General features: G+C 48.1%; 1 protein-coding gene across 1 annotated transcript in view; it reads right to left on the bottom strand.

Moving 5' to 3' along the window:
• The window catches only part of KIF26B (kinesin family member 26B), a 526,146-nt gene that overhangs the window by 487,374 nt on the left and 12,095 nt on the right, over nucleotides 1-26,677 (bottom strand). The gene's annotated exons all lie outside the window — the stretch shown is intronic.

Here is a 26,677-nt window from a genome sequence, read left to right as displayed (position 1 = left end):
CCACCAACACACCCCTCACAGGTCCCTTCCAAACATGGTCAGGTGCAGCCATGCTATTTTTGCCTGGGCTATAATATAATGCAAGAAATGCTCATTTTCTTTTGGCCTTTTTTTTTTTAACTTTACTACGTTTTTCTCTCCTGAATTCTTCCGAGCTAATGTGATACAATCTTGAAAATTTACACCATAATAAGATCAAGAGGCACTGGCGACAGCCCCTGCAGTAAATTGGCATCTGTGCTAATCGATAACCTACTTTCAAATGAAAAGAGGCAGACCCGATCCACCCTCTGCAGCAAGGCTGCCAGGCAACAGAACACGCCGCCTTCTCAGGATCAGAGCTAATTGCTGCTCTCACAAAGACAGGGGCAATCTTATCCAGGTGATCCATTAGCTGGAAACTACTAGAAAAGGAGCAAGAAAGAAGGGGGGCAAGCAGGGTAAAGAGGTTAAACAGCACAAAAGTGATTTCAAGGGAAAAGGGGGCGGGGCTTGAATTTGTATGTGAAAGAGATAAAGATGAGAAACTAATGCAGGAAGATTGCTGAGAGCTTAGGCAGATGCCTCCCTGGCACAGTCACTGTTGCAGTTCCCAGGCCCCTGAATGTCTGACAGGTCCCTCACAGAGTAGGAAGGGGGACGAAGGGGATACACAGCGCCCCCCACCCCATCTTGCCCACAGCAGAGCGCAGGAATCCTGCAGCAGGTGTTCAAGGTTATAGTGAACTACGATTACCTCCAGCCAGGGACACAGAGCAAGACCCAAGCCTTAAAAAAATCCTGGCCGGGCGCGGTGGCTCAAGCCTGTAATCCCAGCACTTTGGGAGGCTGAGGCGGGCGGATCACGAGGTCAAGAGATCGAGACCATCCTGGTCAACATGGTGAAACCCCGTCTCTACTTAAAGATACAAAAAATTAGCTGGGCATGGTGGCGCGTGCCTGTAATCCCAGCTACTCAGGAGGCTGAGGCAGGAGAATTGCTTGAACCCGGGAGGCAGAGGTTGCGGTGAGCCGAGATCGCGCCATTGCACTCCAGCCCGGGTAACAAGAGTGAAACTCCGTCTCAAAAAAAAAAAAAAATCCTACGGGGGCGACTAGAAGGACCCCAAATCCTGCTCTGCTGATGAAGAAGTGTATGAATGTTTCATGCGGCTTGGCCTCTTTCTGTTCCCCGCCTCCACCCCTAGCCCCACCATTTCCTTGGAGACCACTGGCCCTTGAGCAGCTCATCTGCCACAGGCAGGAAAACTAACACAGTACTCCAGACTGCATGAGCACAGCTGAAGATTTTGAAAAGTGACTCCAAATCCTCTGTCCTAAAGTACTGGGCCACATGAAGTCAAAGTCATAGTTTGGGAAATCAAAACTGCCAAGGATAACTAGCAGAGACTGAGCATGCCCGTGGGCTAGTATTTTAAAAGAGATTACGACTTCATTTGCCTATAACCCTGAAAGGAAGGCATTCTCCCCATTTTACAGATGTGGAAGTTGAGGCAAGGACAGAGTTGAGAAAGTTGCCCCAAACGGCAGCACCATTTAAGAGGAGAGCCAGAACGAGAACACAGACTCACTGGAATCCAATGGCCACATTCTTACCCACTCCTCTCTCTCTGCGACCTGCAGGATCTCAAGTTGAATGTTTACCCTAAAGAGAGAGATACGTGAGTCTCTCCCACACTTAGAAATGGGGGAGGTTCTGACATCCTCCAGTATTTCACAGGAAGACAAAGTTCCAGTGAAGCCAAATGCTTAGGAAGCAAAATCTCTCTGCTATTTCTTTAAAAGCACGACAATAGCCTCTTGTGTGTCTCCGGCTGCGATGCTGCTTCCAAATCTCCTTGCTGCCGCCAGCGATTATCCAGGCACACAGATCTGGTCCCCATCTTCATCAGGATGCAGGAGAGCGAGGTCCCTGGTCAGGCCCCCAGGCACTGCCTCCCCTGCTCACTGTCTGCCCTCACCCCCGGCCTCACGACCATGTACCAGGTGCTTCATGTCCCACCGCCTGTGCCCCAGCTGCAGCTCTCCAGAATGCGCTGTCCACCCTCTGTCTCCAAAGCAAACACCTGCTTGTCCTCGCGGCTCAGATGAAAGGTCCGCCCTCGATCTTTCTCAACTTCTGGATCACCTGCCTTCTACCCAGCCACACTTGCGCTGCAGCCTTTAGGACACTGTCAGACTTGGCTTGTTTACACACTGGTCTCCCCTCCTGGGTGGTAAACCTCTCGAGACCTTGGGGTCTCCTTTGTTTTTTGACTTGTTTTGTTTTTGAGACAAAGTCTCACTCTGTCACTAGGCTAGGGTGCAGTGGCGCGATCTCTGCTCCCTGCAACCTCCACCTCCTGGGTTCAAGTGACTCTCCTGCCTCAGCCTCCCAAGTAGCTGGGATTACAGGCACACACCACCACACCCAACTAATTTTTGTATTTTTAGTAGAGACGGGGTTTCGCCATGTTGGCCAGGCTGGTCTCGAACTGCTGACCTCACGTGATCCAGCTGCCTCAGCTTCCCAAAGAGCTAGGATTACATGTAATAGCCACAGCACCCAGCCTCCTTTGTTTTTGAATCCGTAGTAGTATATAACACAGAGAAAGTGGCATATATGAGCTTAATAAATGTGTGATAAATGAATATGTGAATGAATGACTTAATGAGGTCCCTTGGATCTTTCTCTTTCAAGCATTCTCTGGAGAATTTCAAACCCTAGCTTATTTAAAAATACCTCGGAGTGCGGAGGGGGAAATGGAAGCCAACAGAACTAATTCCTGCTTTCACAAAGACAGGGCAATCTCTTTAAATTCCAATTTTGCCTATTTACAAGTTTTCATTAAATGTCTCTAATGGTTAGAATATCTGTGTCAAATATTAACATTTGTACACAGCTTAAAATACAAATATCAGTAACTATTTAAAAAAAAAAAAAACACATAGTTAAGAATTGTTCCGGGCCGGGCGCGGTGGCTCAAGCCTGTAATCCCAGCACTTTGGGAGGCCGAGGCGGGTGGATCACGAGGTCGAGAGATCGAGACCAACCTGGTCAACATGGTGAAACCCCGTCTCTACTAAAAATACAAAAAATTAGCTGGGCATGGTGGCGCATGCCTGTAATCCCAGCTACTCAGGAGGCTGAGGCAGGAGAATTGCCTGAACCCAGGAGGCGGAGGTTGCGGTGAGCCGAGATCGCGCCATTGCACTCCAGCCTGGGTAACAAGAGCGAAACTCCATCTCAAAAAAAAAAAAAAAAAAAAAAAAAGAATTGTTCCAAGTAAATGCTTGGTAAGAATTATTTACCTGGAGGCAGGTTAAATGTCAGGTGGCTGAGGAGGAAGGGACAGAGCCCCCATCTGCCCGGACGGTTGGACACTATCCCCACCGGCTTTTCACTCAGACACTGCACGTGGCAGCTCATGTCACAGGTCATACCAGCAGCCTTTATCCCAAAACCCAAGGCAACAGCAGGCTTCACATGGGCAGTCTTACTCAGGTGATCTATTCGTAGAAACTACTAGAAAAGGAGCAAGAGACTGGGTGCAGTGGCTCCTGCCTGTCATCCCGGCACTCTGGGAGGCCGAGGCGGGCGGATCACCTGAGGTCAGGAGTTCAAGACCAGCCTGAACAACATGGAGAAACCCGTCTCTACTAAAAAAAAAAAAAACAACAAATTAGCCAGGCGTGGTGATGCATGCCTGTAATCCCAGCTACTCAGGAGGCTGAGGCAGAAGAATCGCTTGAACCCGGGAGGCGGAGGTTGAGGTGAGCTGAGATCTGTGCCATTGCACTCCAGCCTGGGTGACAAAAGCAAAGCTCCATCTCAAAAAAAAAAAGAAAGAAAAGAAAGAGGGAGGAAATCAGGGCAAAGGGGTTACGCAGCACAGACGTGATTATTAAGCACTTTCATAACAAGAGCCATTGCTGTAACGCATGCAGAGCTTGTGTCTGAGCTGACGGAAGTGGGTGGCTGATGGTGTGCGATGATACGGATGAAGTTGCCGCCACGGCACCCACACGTACAGAGGAATAGCAGGGTGAATTTTACGTCACGTATATTTTACTGCGATTAAAAAGGAACACAGTGTAGAATGACAATCCCAAGAGACGGATGACTGAAGAGACAGTCCAAGAACTGGATCACTGGATGGACTAAGAAAAAAGCATTTGACAAAACAAAAAACCAAAGCCTGAAAGACACCAGCCCTCTTTTTTTTTTTTTTTTTTTTTTGAGACGGAGTTTCTCTCTTGTTACCCAGGCTGGAGTGCAATGGCGCGATCTCGGCTCACCGCAGCCTCCGCCTCCTGGGTTCAGGCAATTCTCCTGCCTCAGCCTCCTGAGTAGCTGGGATTACAGGCACGTGCCACCATGCCCAGCTAATTTTTTGTATTTTTAGTAGAGACGGGGTTTCACCATGTTGACCAGGATGGTCTCGATCTCGTGACCTCGTGATCCACCGGCCTCGGCCTCCCAAAGTGCTGGGATGACAGGCGTGAGCCACCGCGCCCGGCCCAGTCCTCTTATTTTAAAACCAGCGCAAAACACGATGACGGCTCCAGAGTCAGACTCGATTACGTGGTTGTGCTTGACAGCTCGGAACTCCCAGCACAAACACATAGTAGGTTATTTTCTGAATGTGACTGGAATCACTGGAAAAGTGGCTCAGAGCCTAGGAATCATTCTGAGGTACAGGCCTTTTTCCTGTAACAAAGCAGGGGCAGTGAGATGTGACCTCTGTGATTTGATACTCTCCTAAGGGACAAAGTATCTCTGCCCAGGAACATCACAATCTCACCGGCAAAGAGAGCTCTGCTCACCTGCACAACCCGACCTCATTCTCAGTCTTCAGATCTCTTCCCTGGGTGGAGGCTAACCCCGGCCCAAATCCACACCAAATCTTCATGGAGCCTCTTTGCCTTCTCTCTGAACAAAAAAACTGTAATCACCGCTGACCGGCTTTCATTTCCCCAGCTAAAAACATAGGACCCGAAATCATTAAACCTGGAATAGGGAAAAGCAGGTTCCAGAGGTTCCGAGGGGGGCATTTTTCTCCAGTCTCACTTGAAGGGTCATTTTACTAATCAGAAACAGGCCTAAACTTCCATCACCATTAGTGTGTGTGTGTGTGTGTGTGTGTGTGTGTGTGTGTTTCCCCCTGACAACACATACACACACTCTCTCTCTTTCTCTCTCTCTCTCTCTCTCTCTCTCTCTTTTTCCCTCCTAGAAACAAGTAAAATCAAAACCAAACAGCAATGACTCCTACCCCTTCATCTCATATACGGTGAGGTAAATGACAGCGTGACAGCAACTTCCTTCGCAGAGAGCCAGGATGCCAGGAAGTCACCTCTCCTGCCATTTGCTTCACTGGCTTGCTGGGCCGACCCATTCCTCAGTGTGAGCCGAGTGCACTGCCACCATAAAATGTCCCCAGCATAGTCCAGGTTCTTCAGAAGTTTGACACTCTGAAGCCATTCCCACGGAAAAAAAAAAGCCTCTAAATAGGATTTCCTCTTTAAAATAAAATATAGAATTAAAAAAACAAATAGGGTTTCTTGGCAACACTCTTTTAAGAGATAGTGTTATCCTGGGGGAAGTAGGAATAATAAAAACAGGGTTGCCTTTTTTTTTTTTTTTAAGGGGAGGAATGGGTCAGGTGCAGTGCCTCATACCTATAATCCCAGCACTTTGAGAGGCTGACGCAGGAGGCTTGAAGCCAGGCATTTGAGGCCAGCCTGGGCAACACAGCAAGACTCCATCTTTACAAGCAATTTAAAAAATAGCTAGGCATGGTGGCACACACCTGTGGTCCCAGCTACTCAGGAGGCTGAGGCAAGGTCCCAGGGAGTTTGAGGCTGCAGTGAGCCAGGATCCTGCTCCTACACTCCAGCCCAGGCGACAGGCAAAACCCTGTCTGTCTCTATAAATTACTTAATTGATTAAAAGCAAAGGGAATAGCCATACTCCTGTGTTGTGTGTCTATGCTTAAAGACTTTATGGTAGCTGGGCACAGTGGTTCACGCCTGTAATCCCAGAACTTTGGGAGGCTGAGGCAGGTGGATCACCTGAGGTCAGGAGTTCGAGACCAGCCTGACTAACATGGAGAAATCCCGTCTCTATTAAAAATACAAAATTAGCCGGGTGTGGTGGCACATGCCTGTAATCCCAGGTACTTGGGAGGCTGAGGCAGGAGAATCACTTGAAACTGGGAGGCGAATCAAAAAACAGTGAGCCAAGATCGCACCATTGCACTCCAGCCTGGGCAACAAGAGCGTAACTCCGTCTCAAAAAAACAAAAACAAAAAAAAGGACTTTATGGCAAATAGCTGGCCAAGAGAGTTCTCTGTAAACTACCAATTCACAGACGTACCGGAGGCTGCTAAATGATTCCTCCCAGGTCATATTCAGAAGTAAACACGGCCTTGAAAAGTCACAGAAGACTCATCTGAAAGTCAGAGGCCCCACCGCCTGGCGGCACATCCTGTGAGTGACACTCCTTCCACTGCAGATGAGGTGCGATCCACAGGAGGAGCTGGCCGGCTGACCCACCGGTGTCCCGGAGGCCTTTGACTGGGCGTGACAGAGCTGAACTAGGTTCCATGCCCAGCTGGCCCGTTGTGGGGAGTGGCTGACACATGGCATTTTATATAACACCCATCAGGCCCTTCTACAGGCTTCATCCCCCTGACTCCAGGAGCATCTGGGATGCAGCTAAATCCATGACAGACTCAGCGGGAGCAGCCTTCCTGAACACTGAGCTCCTCCCATGAAATATGGCATTCCACTTACCAGTAAGTTCCAGTATGACCTTCATAGATCTGACACGACTTTTCCCTACACAAATACTTTTTGAAAAGAAAATGCCAGTGTCTCCCAGGGAATAAACATTGAGGAAATTTCTGAGAATAAAATTTCTCCACTCTTCAATAAAGCCCGTGGGTCTTTTAACTCTACACAGGAAGAGAAAACAATTGGAAATGGAACAAATGAAAGAGACTTTTGAGTAAATATGATTACAATAAAAGAGATCAGATTATTTGAATTATGGTTTCTTCACTATTTTTAATCATAGATGAATGTAGTGATTTTCTACCCTTCACCACAAAACTGCATCTTCTAATTTTTTGTACTTGCTTTTTATTTTTAATTTTTTAAATTATTATCATTTTTTTTTTGAGACGGAGTTTCACTCTTGTTGCCCAGGCTGGAGTGCAATGGCGCGATCTCGGCTCACTGCAACCTCCGCCTCCTGGGTTCAAGCGATTCTCCTGCCTCAGCCTCCCGAGTAGCTGGGATTACAGGTACGTGCCACCATGCCCAGCTAATTTTGTATTTTCAGTAGAGATGGGGTTTCTCCATGTTGGTCAGGCTGGTCTTGAACTTCTGACCTCAGGTGATCCGCCCACCTTGGCCTCTGAAAGTGCTGGGATTATAGGTGTGAGCCACGGCGCCCAGCCTGTACTTGCTTTTTTAAAAATCTTGGATTGACAGACTTTCAAAGGATCTCAGCCAAAAGAAATTTGCCCTTGGCTGGCACTTGTAGGGCTAATAGCCACCCAAAACCTCAAAATAAACAGGCAACCATGCCTATCTACTTTCCCTGTTCCAAGTTCCCTGGCCTGATTCTCTGTGTTCTCATCTCCACCTTACCTGAATAATCCATCATAACCATGTTCACAGCCCCAGGGATCAATCCCACCGGCCTCCCAAAGTGAACAAAGCTGAACACTGGACCGGAGACCTGAAAAAGAAGTGAGTTTTGGCCGAGTGTGGTGGCTTACACCTGTAATCTCAGCACTTCGGGAGGCCGAGGTGGGTGGATCACTTAAGGCCGGGAGTTAGACACCAGCCTGGCCAACATGATGAAACTGGTCTTAACTAAAAAAATTAGCCAGGTGTGGTGGTGCAGACCTGTAATCTCAGCTACTCAGGAGGCTGAGGCACAAGAATTGCTTGAACCCAGAAGATGGAGGTTGTAATGGGCTGAGATCGTGCCACTGCACTCCAGCCTGGGAGACAAAGCAAGATTCGATCTCAAAAAAAGAAAGAAAAAAATGAATATTAACCTTCTAAGATTCTTATTTCAGGCCTGTACTTGTTTTTGATGGAGTTAAACTATATAGCAAAGATTTCATCCATTCTCAAAACTATAGCAGGGAAAGAAAAAACCTGGATCTGAACCTAGCACTTTATAATTCATATATGTTCATATAACACAGGCACGTAGATTTAGTTCTGTGCTGCCTGTGTTCCAGGAATACATGATTACATCACTGGTATTTTTGTATTAGCGTAGGTAATGTACTTTACAAAAGCATCTCTAGAAACTGAAGCTCTGTTCTTCGACTTTCCCATACCTATAGCTGCTGTCCAGTGCGGATGTCACCCTATCCTTCCTTTCTCTGCTGAAATGCACCGGTGTCTGGAGGCAGATTGGCTCGGGCTTGTAACAGAATATGTAGCCTTTCACCTCTGGGTCACGATGCAGAATCTGGGCCACATCAGCAGCATCTGAAAGCAGTTCCTGTACCTTGCTTAAGAAAAAAAACCACTGTTCTAGCTTTTCACCCTTGTGGGAAGTCTCCACTGGGAGAGACACCAAGGAATGAGCCATGGGCCCCAGGAGAAACTCCGTTAGCCACAGTCCATGAGAATGGTTTGAAGCAGTCCTTCGCAAGAGAGACTTGGATGCTTTATAATTGGATGACGGTGGTACTTCATCTGGGGGCAGAGACCATGGTATGTCACATTATGGTAATTCCCTTTCCTTAACTCAGGAAGCATCAGACACCCACAAAAAGGCAGCTATTTCAATAAACCCCGAAATCCCACAAGCTCCAAAGGGCCCTTCTCCAGAAAAACCCTAGGAGGAGCAAAGCCAAAAGAATAGGCAGGAGACATCCGCTCTGTCCTAAGCTCACTGGTGACACTGGTCAAGGGTCCCGAGCCTAGAACAGTACCTGACAGAGTCGATACTATAAAAATAGCCACTGAGGGGCCGGGCACGGTGGCACATTCCTGCAGTCCCAGCTACCTGGGAGGCTGAGGCTGGAGGATCGTTTGAGCCAGGAGGTGGAGGTTACAGTAAGCTATGATCACGCCACTGTACTCCAGCCTGGATGACAGAGCAAGACCCTGTCCCAATAAATAAATAAACATATACATACATACATACACACACACACACACACACACACACACACACAGTTCCTGAATAGGAGTAAAAAAAGAGTTTCTTGGCCTCTCTGTCCCTTTTTTCTTACGTCACTCTTAGAGATGTCCTTCTCTTTTGTCTATTAAACGAACTGAGAAGAGACCACGCCATATCCATCCATGACACTCCTTTTTTTGTTTGAGACGGAGTTTTGCTCTTGTTACCCAGGCTGGAGTGCAATGACACTCCTTAAAAGGAGTTTTACCAGAAAGACGGCAGCACAGCGACCTGAAGAAAGCAGCTACGTACACCTAAGCTGGTATTCACTTCGCAGGTCTTTAAAAGGGTCCATTTGGTCTGATTCCAAAGAAGCCACACGCACAAAATGTGTGGGCCAATTTGGGAAAGTCATGCTGCCATTGAGCATATTGCTGTCAAGCACCCAAGAGCTAATAAATCATTTTTTTGGAGTTCACTGCAAAATGTGCAAGGTAATTACAGTAATGTATCGGTAACCATCACGCAGGGATCCATTTAATGCGCTGCTCTCACAAAGATCGATCCGCCGGCTTAATGTGTTTACTTAGTGATGATGACTGCCCGTGTAAAACTTTTCAAACGATCACAGGCACACATGACATCGTCGTCTTGCACTGTGTCCTACATAACAGAGCAACATGGGTCTGGCCCGTGTCACACGTCATACCATGGCACATGCAAAGGGAGGGGCTGGGGTTCCTGGCTGCCAAGGCTAGCCCTCTTTTCAGAAGGTTCGCAGAAGTAAGAGAAAGGAGAGAAGTGCCTGTAATCCCAGCACTTTGGGAGGCCGAGGTGGGTGGATCACAAGGTCAGGAGTTCGAGATCAGCCTCACCAACATGATGAAACCCTGACTCTACCAAAAACACAAAAATTAGCTGGGCGTGGTGGCATGTGCCTATAGTCCCAGCTGCTCAGGAGGCTGAGGCAGGAGAATTGCTTGAACCTGGGAGGCGGAGGTTGCGGTGAGCCAGGATCTCACCACTGTACTCCAGCCTGGCTGCAAAGTGACACTCCATCTCAGAAAACAGAAAAGGGTGCGGAGGGTCTCCTCTGCAGCCATTTACCTGGCCACATTTCTCAATAGCATCCCTTTCCCTCCCAGAGACTGCAGTGAGGCTCGCAGGGAAGCGGGAAGGGATGTCAGCAGTGAGTGCAGGGAACACAGCCCCGCTGGCCCGCGTCTCCGGGCGTCTAACGCCACTGGGTTTCTTTACCTGGGAAGTGGCCTATCTCATAGGGTGGATCAAACGTGATGACTGCTCATAATGTGCCTGGACGTCTCTGGGAGTCAGATCAGTAAGTATTACCATGATTACTCTCGTGAGCCATCACTGGACGACCAGTCCACAGGGACAGTGCTTCCGTCAGAACACAATTTTGTGACACAACTTATCCCACTACCCGTGTATGTGCGCTCAGCAAAACAACATAAAACTGGTCGGGCACGGTGGTTCACGCCTATAATCCCAGCACTTTGGGAGGCCAAGGCAGGTGAATCACAAGGTCGGGAGTTCGAGACCAGCCTCGCCAACATGGTCTCTACTAAAACCCTGTCTCCACTAAAAATGCAAAAATTAGCCGGGCGTGGTGGCACACCTGTAATCATAGCTACTCGGAAGGCTGAGGCAGGGGAATCCCTTGAACTCAGGAGGCAGAGATTGCAATAAGCCAAGACCACACCACTGCACTCCAGCCCGGGCGGCAAAGCGAGACTCCGTGTCAAAAAAAAAAATACGTAAAATATCACTCTAAATAATATTTCAGCTTACAGCACAGTGCCATTATGTAATTCCCATCATTGAACAACCACCACACTGCCCATATCCAGAATTTTTCATCTTTTCAAATTCTTGGTAACCGCCATTCTACTTTCTGTCCTATGAATTTGACTACACTAGGGATCTCATCTAAGTAGAATCATATAATGTTTGTCTTTGTGACTGGCTTAGCTCACTTAGCATAATGTCCTCAAGGTTCACCCAGGTCATAGTATGTGTTTGAATCTCCCTCTTTCTTTTTTTTTTTCTTTTTTTTGAGACAGAGTTTCGCTCTTGTTACCCAGGCTGGAGTTCAATGGCGCGATCTCGGCTCACCGCAACCTCCGCCTCCCGGGTTCAGGCAATTCTCCTGCCTCAGCCTCCTGAGTAGCTGGGATTACAGGCACGCGCCACCACGCCCAGCTAATTTTTTGTATTTTTAGTAGAGACGGGGTTTCACCATGTTGACCAGAATGGTCTTGATCTCTCGACCTGGTGATCCACCCGCCTTGGCCTCCCAAAGTGCTGGGATTACAGGCTTGAGCCACCGCGCCCGGCCCCCGAATCTCCCTCTTTCTTAAGGCTGAATGATATTCTGCTGCATGGCCATACCACATTTTGTTTAGTCATTCATGTGTCAAAAGACACCAGGGTAGCTTCCACCTTTTGGCTACTATGAATAAGGCTGCTATGCACATGGGTATCATACTGCTATACTGATGCATTACTCAGTATCATCATTTGTTAAAACTGCCGTATAAATCTTACGTTGTCATTTCACTTCTTGTGAAATTGATGTGATGGGTCACCCTCTTTGCTTTTTTTGTTTTTGGTTTTGTTTTGTTTTGTTTTCTGGAGATGGAGTCTCATTCTGCCACCCAGGCTGGAGTGCAGTGTTGGGATCTCGGCTCCCTGCAACCTCCGCCTCCCTGGTTGAAATGATTCTCCTGCCTCAGCCTCCCAAGTAGCTGGGATTACAGGCATGCGCCACCATGCCCAGCTCATTTTTATATTTTTAGCAGAGATGGGGTTTTACCATGTTGGCCAGATTGGTCTCGAACTCCTGACCTCAGGTAATCTGGCCACCTCCGCCTCCCAAAGTGCTCAGATTACAGGTGTGAGCTACCACACCTGGCCAGGCCACCCTCTTTGGACAGCTGCTCTCTGTCAATGCTGCATTTCTGAGGGTTCCTGCAGCCCCTCTAGGCTGTTTCTGGTCTCTAGTCATGAGATTCCTCACCCTCCTCAGTCTCCTCTCTGTCAGCACCCCTTCTAGGAAAGCACCCCTTCCCACTCCCTACGCAGCCATGACACTTCTTGAAGGCGGGGGAGCTATAAGAAAAGAAAGATGTAGCCGGGCGCGGTGGCTCAAACCTGTAATCCTAGCACTTTGGGAGGCTGAGGCGGGTGGATCACGAGGTCGAGAGATCGAGACCATCCTGGTCAACATGGTGAAACCCCGTCTCTACTAAAAATACAAAAAACTAGCTGGGCGTGGTGGCGCGTGCCTGTATAATCCCAGCTACTCAGGAGGCTGAGGCAGAAGAATTGCCTGAACCCAGGAGGCGGAGGTTGCGGTGAGCCGAGATCGCGCCATTGCACTCCAGCCTGGGTAGCAAGAGCGAAACTCCGTCTCAAAAAAAAAAAAAAAAAGAAAAGAAAGATGCAATGCTACAGCTCCCCCGGCCCCGCCGTGTGTCGTAACTCTGCACTTACCACGTGGCTTCTGAACCCACTCCACCCACCAGACTAGGAGGGACTGGAGGGCAAGGGCTGTGTCTTACGTCATCTTTGCAAGCCCACCACCAAGTCTAGGCAGATAGATGAGTGGACAGACGGCCAGTGGATGGATAATGAGCAAACGGAAGATGAACGAACTGAGTGTTGGTGAAACGGATAGGAGCCCTGGAGTCAGAAGGTCACTGTCCAAAAGTGTAAGCTTTACTTTTCTCTTCTGGCAATCTGGGATGGGAGTCTGGATACTAATATTTAATGAATGACTACTATGTATCAGAGAAAGCATGCCTGTGAAGCAGTTATTATTATTACTATTATTATTATTATTATTATTATTATTATTGAGATGGGGAATCTCACTCTGCTGCCAGGCTGGAGTGTAGTGGCATGAGCTTGGCTCACTGCAACCTCCACCTGCTGGGTTCAAGCAATTCTCCTGCCTCAGCATCCCAAGTAGCTGGGATTACAGCTGCCACTACCACGTCCAGCTAATTTTTGTATTTTTAGTAGAGACGGGGTTTCACCATGTTGGCCAGGATGGTTTCAAACTCCTGACCTCTGCTCCACCCGCCTCAGCCTCCCAAAGTGCTGGGATTACAGGCTTGAGCCACCATGTCTGGCCAAAGCAGTTATTATTATTAATATCATCTTGCAAGGGAGGAAAGTAGCATAGAAAGTGGTTATTAAGGCCTTCTCAAAGTTCCCAGAGCTGAGATGTGGCAGAGCAGAAGATACAAAACCTTGATGGCTAGACTCCGAGAATCACGCTCTTCATCAGGGAACTCCAACGCAATGCGGGACACCCCACGGGTTCCTTCCATGCCATCGTTCCATGACTACAAAATGCTCACAATTTAAAAGAATATGCTGAAGTTCCCAGGAGTAAAGGCAATTTATATAACGTTAAAAATTAACGGCCTTCATTTCAATTGACATAAGATAGTGATTTTTGTCCCCTGTAAGAATTATTAAAGAGGGTGTGGTAAGTCCGCGATCCTACTAAAAAGATACCAAAAGGTGCTCTTAAAAAGTGTCATGAACGGCCGGGTGCGGTGGTGCACACCTGTAATCCCAGCACTTTGGGAGGCTGAGGCAAGCAGATCACCTGAGGTCAGGAGTTCGAGACCAGCCTGACCAACATGGAGAAACCCCATCTCTACTAAAAATAAAAAATTAGGTGGGCGTGGTGGCGCATGCCTGTAATCCCAGCTACTCAAGAGGCTGAGGTGGGAGAATTGCTTGAACCCAGGAGGCGGAGGTTGCAGTGAGCTGAGATCACACCATTGCACTCCAGCCTGGGCAACAAGAGCAAAACTACTCCATCTCAAAAAAAAAAAAGTGTGATGAATTCTATTTTATTTCTCTTCAGAAGACCCAGCACAACCCTATCAATGTCTGTGGGAAAACCATCCTGCCTGTTTATCACTTCGCACCAAAAGATCAAAACCAGCTCACTGCATTTCTCCTCTCTCTTCAAACTCTAAGATAGTCCAAAGCTTTTAAAGGGAGATGTATTTATTACTCCACCCCCAACTCCATCGGGATGTGATCACGTGTTACCATCTCGCCAAACAATGGAGACAGCGCAGAATCAATTACCAAATAAAGGGAAAAATTAAACCAAACACAAACACTGATTGAGGGACCGACATCTGGACAAGCGACCTCGTGCTTGCTGCAATAAACTGAACCCTTACATTCCCCCCAAAATCATGTTGAAACCTAACCCCTAAAGTGATAGTGGTAGGAGGTGGACCTTGTGGAGTGAATCCGGTCACCAGCACAGAGCTCTCATCATCAGGATTCCCACCCTTAAAAAAAGACACCCTGAAGAGCTAGTCAGTCCCTTCCACTATGCAAGGACACAGCAAGAAAGTGCCATCGAGAACTAAAAAGCAGACCTTGGCCGGGCGCGGCGGCTCACACTTGTAATCCCAGCACCTTGGGAGGCCGAGCCAGGTGGATCACAAGGTCAGGAGTTCGAGACCAGCCTGGCCAACACAGTGAAACTCCATCTCTACTAAAAATACAAAAGTTAGCAGCTGGGCATGGTGGCGGGTGCCTGTGATCTCAGCTACTCGGGAGGCTGAGGCAGGAGAATCACTTGAACCTGGGAGGTGGAGGTTGCAGTGAGCCGAGATCAAGCCCCTGCATTCCAGCCTGGGTGACAGAGCGAGACTCCGTCTCAAAAAAAAGAAAAGCAGACCTCACAAGACAATCTGCTGGGGCCTTCACCTCCCAATTCCCAGCCTCCAGAACTGTGAGAAGTCAGTATTTCTGCTGTTTATGACCTACTCGGTTCATGGTATTTTGTTACAGCAGCATGAACTGGTGTAGACACTCGCCCTCCCTGTTTGGTTCTGATAACTTTCCTCCCGGGAACATCTGGACCCAAGTGTAAGCAGCCAGTGAGCATTGCCACATTTCGTTATTCTGCAGGGGTAGACGTGGATATGAGGGCATGACACTTAGCCAAGATAAGGACACATCGACGAACAGCCAACCCATACATGCCTAGACTAAGATCCACCGAGGTGAAGGGGCTGCTCTGGCTCCGCTCCCTGTGAATTTCACTCTTTGCGGGAATACCGGAGGCCACGTCTGTGGGATGGCATCACGCAGCTCCCAGGACTGACCCAGGCACCACCTCCCACCCCGCCATTTGTTACCAACATCCCATCCTCTATCATCCTCTTCCTTCACGCCAGTGACATTTTTGTTACGCAGCAGTGGACATGTAATTTTTTTTTTTTTTCAAAAGGCCAGAAATCTACTTGTTGCACAGGCACCAAACAAAAAACAAAGTGAACAAGACAGGATCATGAACGACGCTCAGGGAGTTCAGCGCCCAGGAGACCCGCACGGCCAAGACAGCGGCGGACATAAGTCCTCTCCAGTCTTTGATGGAGATTCAGAAGCCAGCGGTTTTCTGGGTGACCCCGGCAAGCCTCCTGAACCTCTTCATCGTTCTGTGATCTCCTTCCTGACCACCATAAAGGGGCATTATGGAGGATCCCTAATAATGATGAGCCCTCTATAAAAAAGGTAACTTAGCGGAAACCACCGCCACAAAAAGCCACACTCCCTTCCCCCAGTGGATGCCTCACGCAGGAAGCAGAGCGCCTGACTGGGGCATATGAAAACCAGGCCTTTGTATCACATTTACCACCCCGGCTGCAAAAAATGCTCGTAAAGCCATCACAGGAGGACGAGTAGCCGCCAACCGCTTCCTTGGCTGCTCTCAGCCTGCAGAGACTCCGCCACCTCAGCCATGCTTCTCTGCTGAATGCTCTCCTAATTGCACATCCCACTTTATTAGCTGCCTTGACCTCCAATAAAAGCTTCAGCCTAACAATGTCTGCAACCTCGGGCAGGATGTCTGCTGTGTTAACACCTGACCAGCTGCCTTCAGGGCCTCCACAAAGGGCTTCTGCAAGCACGCACGCACACACACGTGCACACACACACACGTGCACGCGCGCACACACGCACACACAACATGGCCCGTTAGAAAGTCCTCTTGGAAATTTCAGATCTGAGTTCACGGACAAACTCAGGGGCAAAGAACAAGAAGAGAAACAAAGGCGCGAATGTCTGAGGACACAAGGAGACCCCGTACAGAGGGTCTGCTGGGAGCTGGGTCGGTCTGGCTGCAGAACGCCCCATTCGCGCCCTGGTAAGACACGTGCAGGGAGCTCAGTGGAGGGGAGGGAGGGACGCCAAGTGGCCTTCCTGTGGCTCCTGCTCCTCTGGGCCTGCTCTCAGCCCTGCTCTAAAGCCATAGTGTGCTCTGGGCTAGTTAGACAAAATGAAGTTCTGCTTTTTTTTTTTTTTTTTTTTTTGAGACGGAGTTTCGCTCTTGTTACCCAGGCTGGAGTGCAATGGCGCGATCTCGGCTCACCGCAACCTCCGCCTCCTGGGTTCAGGCAATTCTCCTGCCTCAGCCTCCTGAGTAGCTGGGATTACAGGCATGCGCCACCATGCCCAGCTAATTTTTTGTATTTTTAGTAGAGACGGGGTTTCACCATGTTGACCTGGATGGTCTCGATCTCTCGACCTCGTGATCCACCTGCCTCGGCCTCCCAAAGTGCTGGGATTACAGGCTTGAGCCACCGCGCCCGGCAAAGTTCTGCTTTTAATATCTGTACTCCCTGAATTGTGTTTAGGCTCAAACACAAAGTATTAGATTTGAAATAAGCGTCAGGGAAACATTCCCCAGGAAGCAGATATTTTAAAGAGGCAACCCTGGCTAAGTGATAAAGAGAAAAATGAAATCGATGAGCCTGGGCCTCATGAACTCGGGGGGCAGCTACCTGCGCCATGCCTTTCCAGCACCCAGCACCACACACCACAGGGGAAAGAAACCCACATCAGGGCATGTGATATGTAACTACTGGCCTAACCAATTATGGCCCTATCTAGGTATTTGAAAGAACAGAAAAAAAGAAAGAAAAGTCAAAGGAAGCGAAAGGATTTGGGGAACAAATCAGATGAAGAGTGCTGAGTAATGTGTTAGCGTTCTGGTGTTCCTACACTGCTACTCAGAAGAACGCTTCATACACTGTTTCTAATCCCACAGCAACGGGAGACTCACTGTAACTTCATACGTTGGTAATAGGTCAGTCTCGATACGGCAGAACTTTTCATGTAAAACTAACTACAAGACGTCCTCACTTTCCTTCAAATTCTCCTTTCCGAATTGCTCTTCTAGAATCAATCGCCCTTTTGTTTGCCTGAGTTTATTTCTGCTTACAAACACGGAAGACGGTAAAGCAAATAGCTTTATTAAGAAACAGGAAGAGCCTTATCAGTCAGTTTATGATCCGAATTCCAAAAGCAGAAGCATCAGCAGCGACAGGGCTACCTGGCTGAGCAAATGAGGAGGTCGCCTGGGCCGGCTGTGGATGGGGTGTCCCACGGAACAGCTTCAGGCTCTTGCTCCCGCCAGAAACCCACCTTGGATTCTGTCAAGCACATCCCTGTGGCATCTGGATTCAAGGAGTGGACTCCACAAAGCCTCAGGTCTTCTCTTCGGCTTCACAGAGACTCACAGGCTTGGGAGAAGTTTAGAGGCCACCGATTGCCATGCTCTCAGATTACCAAAGAAAAATAAAGCACAGGCCAGCTAGGTGGTTCCCAAGATCACAGTGCTTATCAGTGCTGGAAGCAGGACTGTACCTCTGTCCCCAGACCTAAGGACAGTCCTTTGTCACCTAAATATCTGGGATTGTAGGCAACCTTGCATTCCTAGAGCACCCATTCCTTTGCTGTCTAGCCCTCTCTCTCACCCACCCTCCTTCTCCCCGACTCTTATTCCCCTCCCATCTGTCCTCCTCCCATCTACCCCTCGGCCCCCACCGCCACACCGCCTGTCTGGGTAAAGGACACTGATGCTCTACTTCGCAGCCGTGGTATCGGGGAAGACACTCTGCTGCCCGCCCAGGACTGAGACTTCCGCTGTGCAAAGTCACACAGCTGAACTGGGCAGGCGATCATTGTTTCTTAAAAAATGGTGGCTGCTTCTAGTAGTTTGCCTGAATTCAGCTGTTTATTTTCTGCACAGCCGTTCGGTTAGCTAGCTTGACAGCTTTTGGTGCTGGCTGTTACTGCCAGCTTCTCATCAGTTAACAGGTGAGTGTCCCATTGCTATGCGAAGCCACCAGAGAGGTGGAGGAAGGGTTGGGAAGTAGTGATTATAACCCCTAAGAAAGCAACCACTCTAAATACAGTGATCGTGTTTCGTGGGGAAGTGCAGCTGCCCCTCATGGCCAGCTCAGAGACGAAATGACACCACAGAAGAATCCAGTTCCCTCAGCTCCTAGGTTGGCTCAGAGGAAAATCCTGAATCACCCATGACAAACCTCAGACACCGCTCAGATAAGGAGGTATCGACATAAACGTTTCCGTTTGTCACCCCTGTGATGGAAAAGCGGATTGTAATTTATTACTGGCAGTTCATGCTTTCAAACAAACAAAAAAATTCAATATAAGAAAGTTTACATGTAAGAATCATCCAAGATTTTAGAACCGTGCTATGTGGAGAGAGAAAATTTTTTCCAATAACGTTTTGTGGTTGGCAACAGTATTGAACTTAAACTCCAATAAGTAGAAAAGGTAAATAAAAAGAGTCCCTCGGCTGTAACCTGGAGTATAACACTTAGGATATATTTATAGTTCTGCTTATTTAAAAAAAGAAAAACTTATTCTCCCCTTAGAGCCTTCGGCTATGCTGACCTCTCCAGCAGCCTTGGGAATACCTCCGTTTTTTTGTATTAGAGCTCACAGGATCTCTGTCCTCCACGGTCAACTCCAGCCCTGAGAGCTGATGTATGTGCAGGAAATCCTGCCTGGTGGGGGAGGGTGACTTCTTTCTTTCCAGACTTCTCCATGGGGTCTGGCTGGGATCGCCGCGATAGGATCAGCAAAGTACAACTGCAAAGAAAACCGTCTGAGAAAGACCAAGCTGGATTGGAAGGTGGATAAGCCCGAATTCCCGGTGCGGCTCCGGTCTGTGCATCGCATGCACGCGCAGTCACTGGAGGAAATCTGCTTTCCCTCATTCCCGGGGCCGAAATGTCAAATGTCACATCTGCAAGGTTCCCCGGAGGGGCTCTGGGAGGGGCCGAGCTGAGAGATGGGATTTCCACCTGGGACCAAAAAAGCCTCGGTCCGTCTTCACGGCACCCCAGCCCAAAGGAGCCCATTTACATCAGCTGAGCTCCCTTCACCTTTCCGTGGAAACCACCCCACGAAGGAAGAAGTAAGGACACAGCGCTCTATCCACCTGGAGGTGCAGAGAAAGCAAGAGGCGGCGGAACGCTCCCACCTTCCCTGACCGCTGCTTCTCCATTTTGGTGTCAGGTGGAAGGAGGGAAAAAAGGGAGGAAGGAGGGAAGGAGGGCAGGAAGCTTTTGTCAAATTAACTTCCTGTGGAAAGTCGTTGGAACCGTCACAGAAAGCGAGGCTGGAGGTCATCTCGCAATGTCACCGAGTCACCACCATCCCCGGCGGGCCGTGTCATGCCCCGCTGCGGACGTGAAGATGAGCTCACACGCTAAGCGACGGAGCCTGGTTTTGCAGCCAAGTCTGCTGATTCCAGCTCTTCATTTTAAGAGAAGAGGAGGCTCAAAAAGTGGATCTCTTGTAACCCAGTGTCCTCAGCAACTCAAAGGCTGCCTGAGATGGCCTCACCTCACGGTCTATTCCCAGACACGGTGGCATTGTCTGTCTCTCCCAGGGAACCGGAAATTCTTCCAAAAAAGACACCAGTGACCTCCTCCTTGCCAGTTCAACAGAAACCTCAGTCCTTACCTCCTTGACCTCTCCAGGGTATCAGAGCTTTTGTCACCTCATCCCCTGACGCTCACGCCGTCCTCAGCTCCCGTGACACTGCCTTCTCCCAGTCTTTCCTTCCTCTTTTCTGGTCCCCCCTTCTTGGTCTGTCTTGTTGGCTCCTCAGGCTACTGGTCCCTTCAGTGTCAATGGGTGCCACCAGTTCATGCTCAGCTGTCTGTCTTCTCACCCACACACCTGCGGAGAGCTCATGCCATCCGTGCATTCCACCACCTTCTTCACACTGACATCTCCCAGCTCCGTGTCTCCTCCTCTGAATCCACTCTAGAGCCCCAACAGGAGCCCACAGACCATTCCGCCTCAGGCTCTGGAGACCCCAATCAACTCAACATCCACAGCCCCCTGGAACACCAGACTCACAGCAACAAAACCCCTTCTCTGCCTGTATCCCTCATCTGGATAACTGGCGGCACCACCCACACCTCCCCTGGCTGGAAATCTGGGAGAATGCCTCAGCTGGTCCCCCGACAGCCCCACATCTCAGCAGCTGCCCGTCACCAGCTTTCCACATATGACATCCGTCAGTTCCGAGCTGCTCCCTTCCCTCTGGGCTGCCCTCGTTCAGTCTACGTGATTTTTCCCTCAAGCCACTGCAAGGGGCCTCCCGACTGGTGTCCGCGACACCACACTTCCAACCCATCTTCTTGCTTGTTCTCACAGCCGTCTCTCTTACATACTTACCTGATCATTTCACACCCTTCCTGCATGCCCCCCACTGGCTGCCCACGGCCTTACAGGATGAAGTCCAGACTATACCCCGCAAGGCCCTTCACCCTCAGCCGGCATCCTTCCTTTCCAGCCGGGCACGCACTCATGGACACACGGTGTGTGATGACAGCGTGCGACTGTCCCGCCATCACCACACCTGTGTGCCCTGCGCCTGCCGCTGCCCGTGGCCGGAACGCCTGCCCTTCACCGCTGTCCTTGCCTGACGCTAACGCTACACTGTGAGCTGCTCCAGAGCACGAATTTTAGTCTTTGTCCTATTTTGATTACCATACGGCATAGTACTCTGGCTGGCACACAAATCATAATCAAAAATGTTTGCTGGCATATGAATATCAAGGCAAAAACAATACATGAAATATGGGCAAATTGGAGCCAGAAGCATATTGTTAAAAATGCATTGTGGACAAGTGGGGTTTATTATTGGAATACAAGGCTGGTTCCCTATTAGAAATCAATAATAATAACTCACAATATTAACAAATCTAAGGAGAAAAACTGGCCAGGCACGGTGGCTCACGCCTGTAATCCCAGCACTTTGGGAGGGTGGATCACGAGGTCAAGAGATCAAGACCACCCTGGCCAAGATGGTGAGACCCCATCTCTACTTAAAAAAATGCAAAACTTAGCTGGGTGTGATGGTCACCGTCCCTCGGGCAGGGCTTTCCGTTCAGGAAGGGATGACGACAGTGTCTCCGCTGAGTGTATGTAAATAATAAGGAGGTTCCTTCCCCGACCCCTTGCGTTCCAGCCAAGAAAATTACTCAACTCAGAACCTGACAGGCTCACATACTTCCCCCCAGCCTCCCCACCCACCAAAAGTAAAATCCCCTTCTGCGAGCCCAGGAAATATAATAACCATCTCCAGCCGGTGCCTCTCACTCAGTCAGTTCTACTCATAGCGACCCTCAACAGCTTTTAGGGGAAAGTGTGATTGGATTCTTCTGTTCCTTGCATATTTTTTTCTTCATGCTTCCTTCTGTGATCTTAACCACATCAAGCACTTGGAATTCCAAGGTTAAAAAAAAAATCACATTCATCTTCATTTTATTATGAGATTGTGTGTGTGTGTGTGTGTGTGTGTGTGTGTGTGTTTCAGTACAGTTCCTGGTATGCAGGACCATAGCTGTTAGTCATTTACTATCCCCATTATTACTATCTCTATGAGCTCTAGTGTCAGCCCAGGAACGGGACCATCTGTGGTCCAACGCCAAAGCGCAACTCATGTTGCCTAAATTTTAAGTGACTTAATCCTCCCAAATGCTGACAAACTACAAGCCTCAGCCATTTAAAAATCACATTTCTAATGTAATAATCCTATCTGCAATGGGTGTGGAAGGAATTATTACAGGCCAGGGATTTTTGCAAAGTGAATTAAGTCACTATAAAAACTGACCATGTTGCTTCACAATTAATAGTCTGCTAGAATGAACTGCCATTATTCCACAGCTTGCTAAGCCTTAAAAAGAGATTACTGCTCACATGTCTCTACTGGGAATGTTTTTATAAACTCCCAAAATGTTTTAGAAATTTTTTAATGATAAATGCTGCAGGCCTTTTTCATGAGTGCTTTTATCTATTAACTGCTCCTTTATCTAAAATAATTCTTATATGAGAAAGACTCAAATGAAGCTTTTTGAAAATAGCCACATGTTCATAGAAGAAAGGAGATTTCAGCTAGAAGTCCCTTATAATTAATAAGTACTTGAAATGCAATGTCTGTTTTATCCTCTCTATAAAATGTTTTATGATGGCTTTTGGGGGACGTTTTGAGTCTGGTTATTTTTTCATACCCTTCTTTTGGAGCTGGCAGAATACAGAAATGCGCGTGTGGGATATCTATATCTCTGCAAGTCTAGACTCACTCGGTCTCCGGCTATTTCGAGTCCACGTTTGGCGTTTTTAACCCCTGTGACACTTCCTTTCCTTCATCTCTGCGATTCCTGGCCACGCTTCTCAGTATGTCTGGCTAATCTTCCTGATATTTCTGGGGCATAAATGGACTCAGAATATCTGACTGAGAAATATCAGATATTCTGACTGAGAAACAATCAGATAGGAATATAGTTCTGCGCTTTTTTTTCTACATAAAAGAAGATTTTTCTTTTATTGATATGGAAATGAACAGATGTCTGATAACCTTTCGCCAACCTGGAGCTTTCCCACTTACTCCGGGGAATTCCGGTGGGCTGATGTTTCGTGGGGCCTGCCCAGTCCATTCAAAAGTTCTGTCATGGATATCAGAATGATCTAGGCTAGCCCCAAATCCAGCGATTCGTTCCTTGGCCTCTATTTCTGGCTCATTGCCTTGACTGTCTATAAAACAGGAAAGACACTCTTGCCATGGGACATGAAATGGTTTTGTATTTACATACTGGAAAACTACAGTGGGTAACAGGGCCATTCTCACGTAAAATCGCAACAGTTGACACATCCACATTCTTTTACCTGCCCACTTCCACTCACCCGTACCAAAGAGAGATGAGACAAACCCAGGAAGTACTTTTCGTACCAATCGAGGTGATAAAAGTCAACTCGAGTGTTTCACAATCTGCCACCAAGCACAAACCTCTACTCACCAGGTAAGCTGCTACTGGAAAGGATGAAACCCAGTGTATCAGCCACAGAGCTATGGGAGCTCACGGCTGTCACTTCCACACGCCAGTCTTGAAATAGCCAACAACAAACTGTTTTATTATTAAGTCTGCCTCCAGGCTCCATCTCTTTCCAGAAAGCTCAGACTCGATGCATGGAAAACCAAAGTCATTACCATCCTTCTCCGTGAGCTCCTTCCAATTCCATGTCTCCTCCTACTTCTCACCTCAGCCAGCACGATCACCACCTACTCAGTTATATCCAAATGACGTCATCTTGCACCATGAAGCCCTACCTCTGGGGGAGTGCTCCGAATAGGCTGATTCTTCTCAGGCCATCAGAGCCAGTCACCAGCTCCTGGGACCAATCAGATACACCTGCATGGGCTCCAGTCCTTCGCCTCCCCTCCTTAACCCACTGTTCCAAAGACAAAACCGGGGGCATTCAACAGGGCTTGCTACCCACCAACAGGCAGTGTGAGAACTCATATGGCAGCATATTTAGAAAACATACAGATGAAATTACAAACTGACAGGGGTAATACCTCGAAAGAAAAACGGGCCGGGCGCAGAGGCTCACGGCGGTGATCCCAGCACTTTGGGAGGCCAAGGTAGGGGGATCACCTGAGGTCGGGAGTTTGAGACTAGCCTGACCAACATGGAGAAACCCTGTCTCTACAAAAAATACAGTTAGCCAGGCATGGTGGCGCATGCCTGTAATCCCAGCTACTCGGGAGGCTGAGGCAGGAGAATCACTTGAACCTGAGAGGAGGAGGTTTCGGTGAGCTGAGATCACACCATTGCACTCCAGCCTGGGCAACAAGAGTGAAATCTCATCAGAAAAGAAGGAAGCAAAGATAGGAGGAAAAGTAAAGAAATCTAGATCTTAAATTCTGTGAAACATAAATCTAACAGCATCTTAGCCGATCAACAACCATCGACCCTCACATCTTTCTCTAAAGAAAGAAGGCACTTTTCAAACCTTACCTTAGACTATGTTAATGACATTGGAACAGTCTGAATCATTTTTTTCCTTGGCATATTAATAGGAAAGTTAAAAAGTCGGAATGTCACAAAATAAATCCGTGGTAAAGGAAGCACTAAAACCAAATCCAGCCTAAAATAATAAGGTTTCTGGACGTGCTGTTCTGCTTTTGACTTTTAAATACCTACCTAGGAGACATTTAATACCACCTAGTAGAATTTAACACTCTACTTAAGAAAATATTCCCCGCCGGGCGCGGTGGCTCAAGCCTGTCATCCCAGCACTTTGGGAGGCCGAGGCGGGTGGATCACGAGGTCAAGAGATCGAGACCATCCCGGTCAACATGGTGAAACCCCGTCTCTACTAAAAATACAAAAAAATCAGCTGGGCATGGTGGCGCGTGCCTGTAGTCCCAGCTACTCAGGAGGCTGAGGCAGGAGAATTGCCTGAACCCAGGAGGCGGAGGTTGCGGTGAGCCGAGATCGCGCCATTGCACTCCAGCCTGGGTAACAAGAGTGAAACTCCGTCTCAAAAAAAAAAAAAAGAAAAGAAAAGAAAATATTTCCCAAATGCAGGTAAGCACTTTAAGCAAATTACAAAGATTATTTTTGTTAATTACCCTTCAAAAACATGTCTTGATCTTCCAGACTCTCTTCAGAGCGAACTGCTTGTTGGAGTCTCTTGTTCTAAATGAAATTTATCTCCTTCTGTGCCTGAGGGCTATAGTGGTCCACAGTTTTGTTCATTAACTTTGCTCCAGAAGAAGAAAAGCCTTGTCCAAGTTAGATGGCCTGCATCCAGTGGTGCACCAGTGAACATGGCAACTGTTTGGCTACAATGTTGCAAACACTAAAGGTATAATGGAAATTGTACCTAAGTGCAAGGTACAAATGCCCTAAACACACACACACACACACACACACACACACACGCTTATTCACAAGGACTTGCAGAAATTTAGTAATTAAAATTGAGGCCCCAAACCTCATTACTAACAAGGAGCTGAGGCAAAGCATCCTTCCTCCTGGCTGAGCCTGTATATGCTCTTGTACCAAACGCCATGCTTTTACCCTGCTGCTTCTCACATAAAACTCAAGCAACTGTGGTCCTGTGTGGCATTCATGTATGCACTTAAAGTGATCCCGTGATTGCCCCATGACTACCAGCTCTTCTCTAGATGTCTAAGTCACTGTAGAGCATAGGAGTTCAGCAAATCCAATGTTTCCTCCAGAGCTGTCACCTTGCTCTGACAATACAAGCAGTTGACCAACAAGAGTTTTACCTCATCACATACATAAAACAGGCAAATATATTGAGCCACCTCCCACAACGCTGAGTGAATGTTCCAGGCTGTTTCTACAAAACATAATCCCAGTTGATCACAAGGCTCCATAAAACACGACGGATGCATATGAGTTTCCACATTTGTGTCTTCTTCCTATAGATTTTCCTTCTCCTCTTTTTCTTACTGAGAATAGTGTATTTTGATTTACCTTTGCATCTAGGAACACTCAATGCCACAAAAAGCCTATTATAATAAGAATGAGTCCTTCAGAAAGCTCTAAAATAATGTGGAAGGCTGCAACCTATCAGGACTGCCAAGTGTCAGCTGTGAGCTCTTTACGACCCGAGGTCCTTCCACCTTTGTCAGATGCTCCCATCCAGTTCAACAACCTCACGGCACCCTACGTCCCCTCCACAAACGTGACTCCATTGTGAACTGTGCACGCTGTGGTCCATCTCTGCCTCCTCCGCTAGAACATCAGCTCCACGTGGACAAGGACTGCAGGCACGGACCCGGCATTTTTATTGCTGTGCCTCACACAGTGCCTCGGATGGGGGAGAAAAATCAATGAATATTGATGAAGGATCACGAGAGCAAATAAATCTGTGAGTGAAGAAATGGTGTCAAATCGGAAGGTCTAGCACGCAAGAGCGAAATAAGCTTTTTTGATTCCCTGAGATTTATCCTTGGGATGTCATGGCAGATTTATCAGACTACAAAGACGGTACACTGACAAGCATCCGCGAGCTCACTCTTCTCCAGATAAGTTGTGCATTCATAAAACCAATTCTCCTAGCGGTAGTTTTCCCCATTTTAAATTTCACCACGTCTGTGGGCATTCGTTTGATTTCATCCTTGCCTAGGAAAGCATCAGCGTGTGTACGTGCATACGCACTGGAGGCCAGCAGACGCAGTTAGGTCTGAACGCCGCTACTCGAAATCACAAAATTTTATTTCCAAAGTCACGGAAATAGAAACCAGAAATGGCCCCTGAGCCGACAGTGTCAGAAACCTCTACAGCAATCCACTGTTTCCTTGATATTGCTCTCTAACCACT

Source organism: Saimiri boliviensis, chromosome 14, assembly GCF_048565385.1.
Source record: "Saimiri boliviensis isolate mSaiBol1 chromosome 14, mSaiBol1.pri, whole genome shotgun sequence".
Classification (NCBI taxonomy): Eukaryota; Metazoa; Chordata; class Mammalia; order Primates; family Cebidae; genus Saimiri; species Saimiri boliviensis.
The sequence above is the reverse complement of the archived record's forward strand: the minus strand, read 5'-3'. Positions and strand labels throughout refer to the sequence as shown.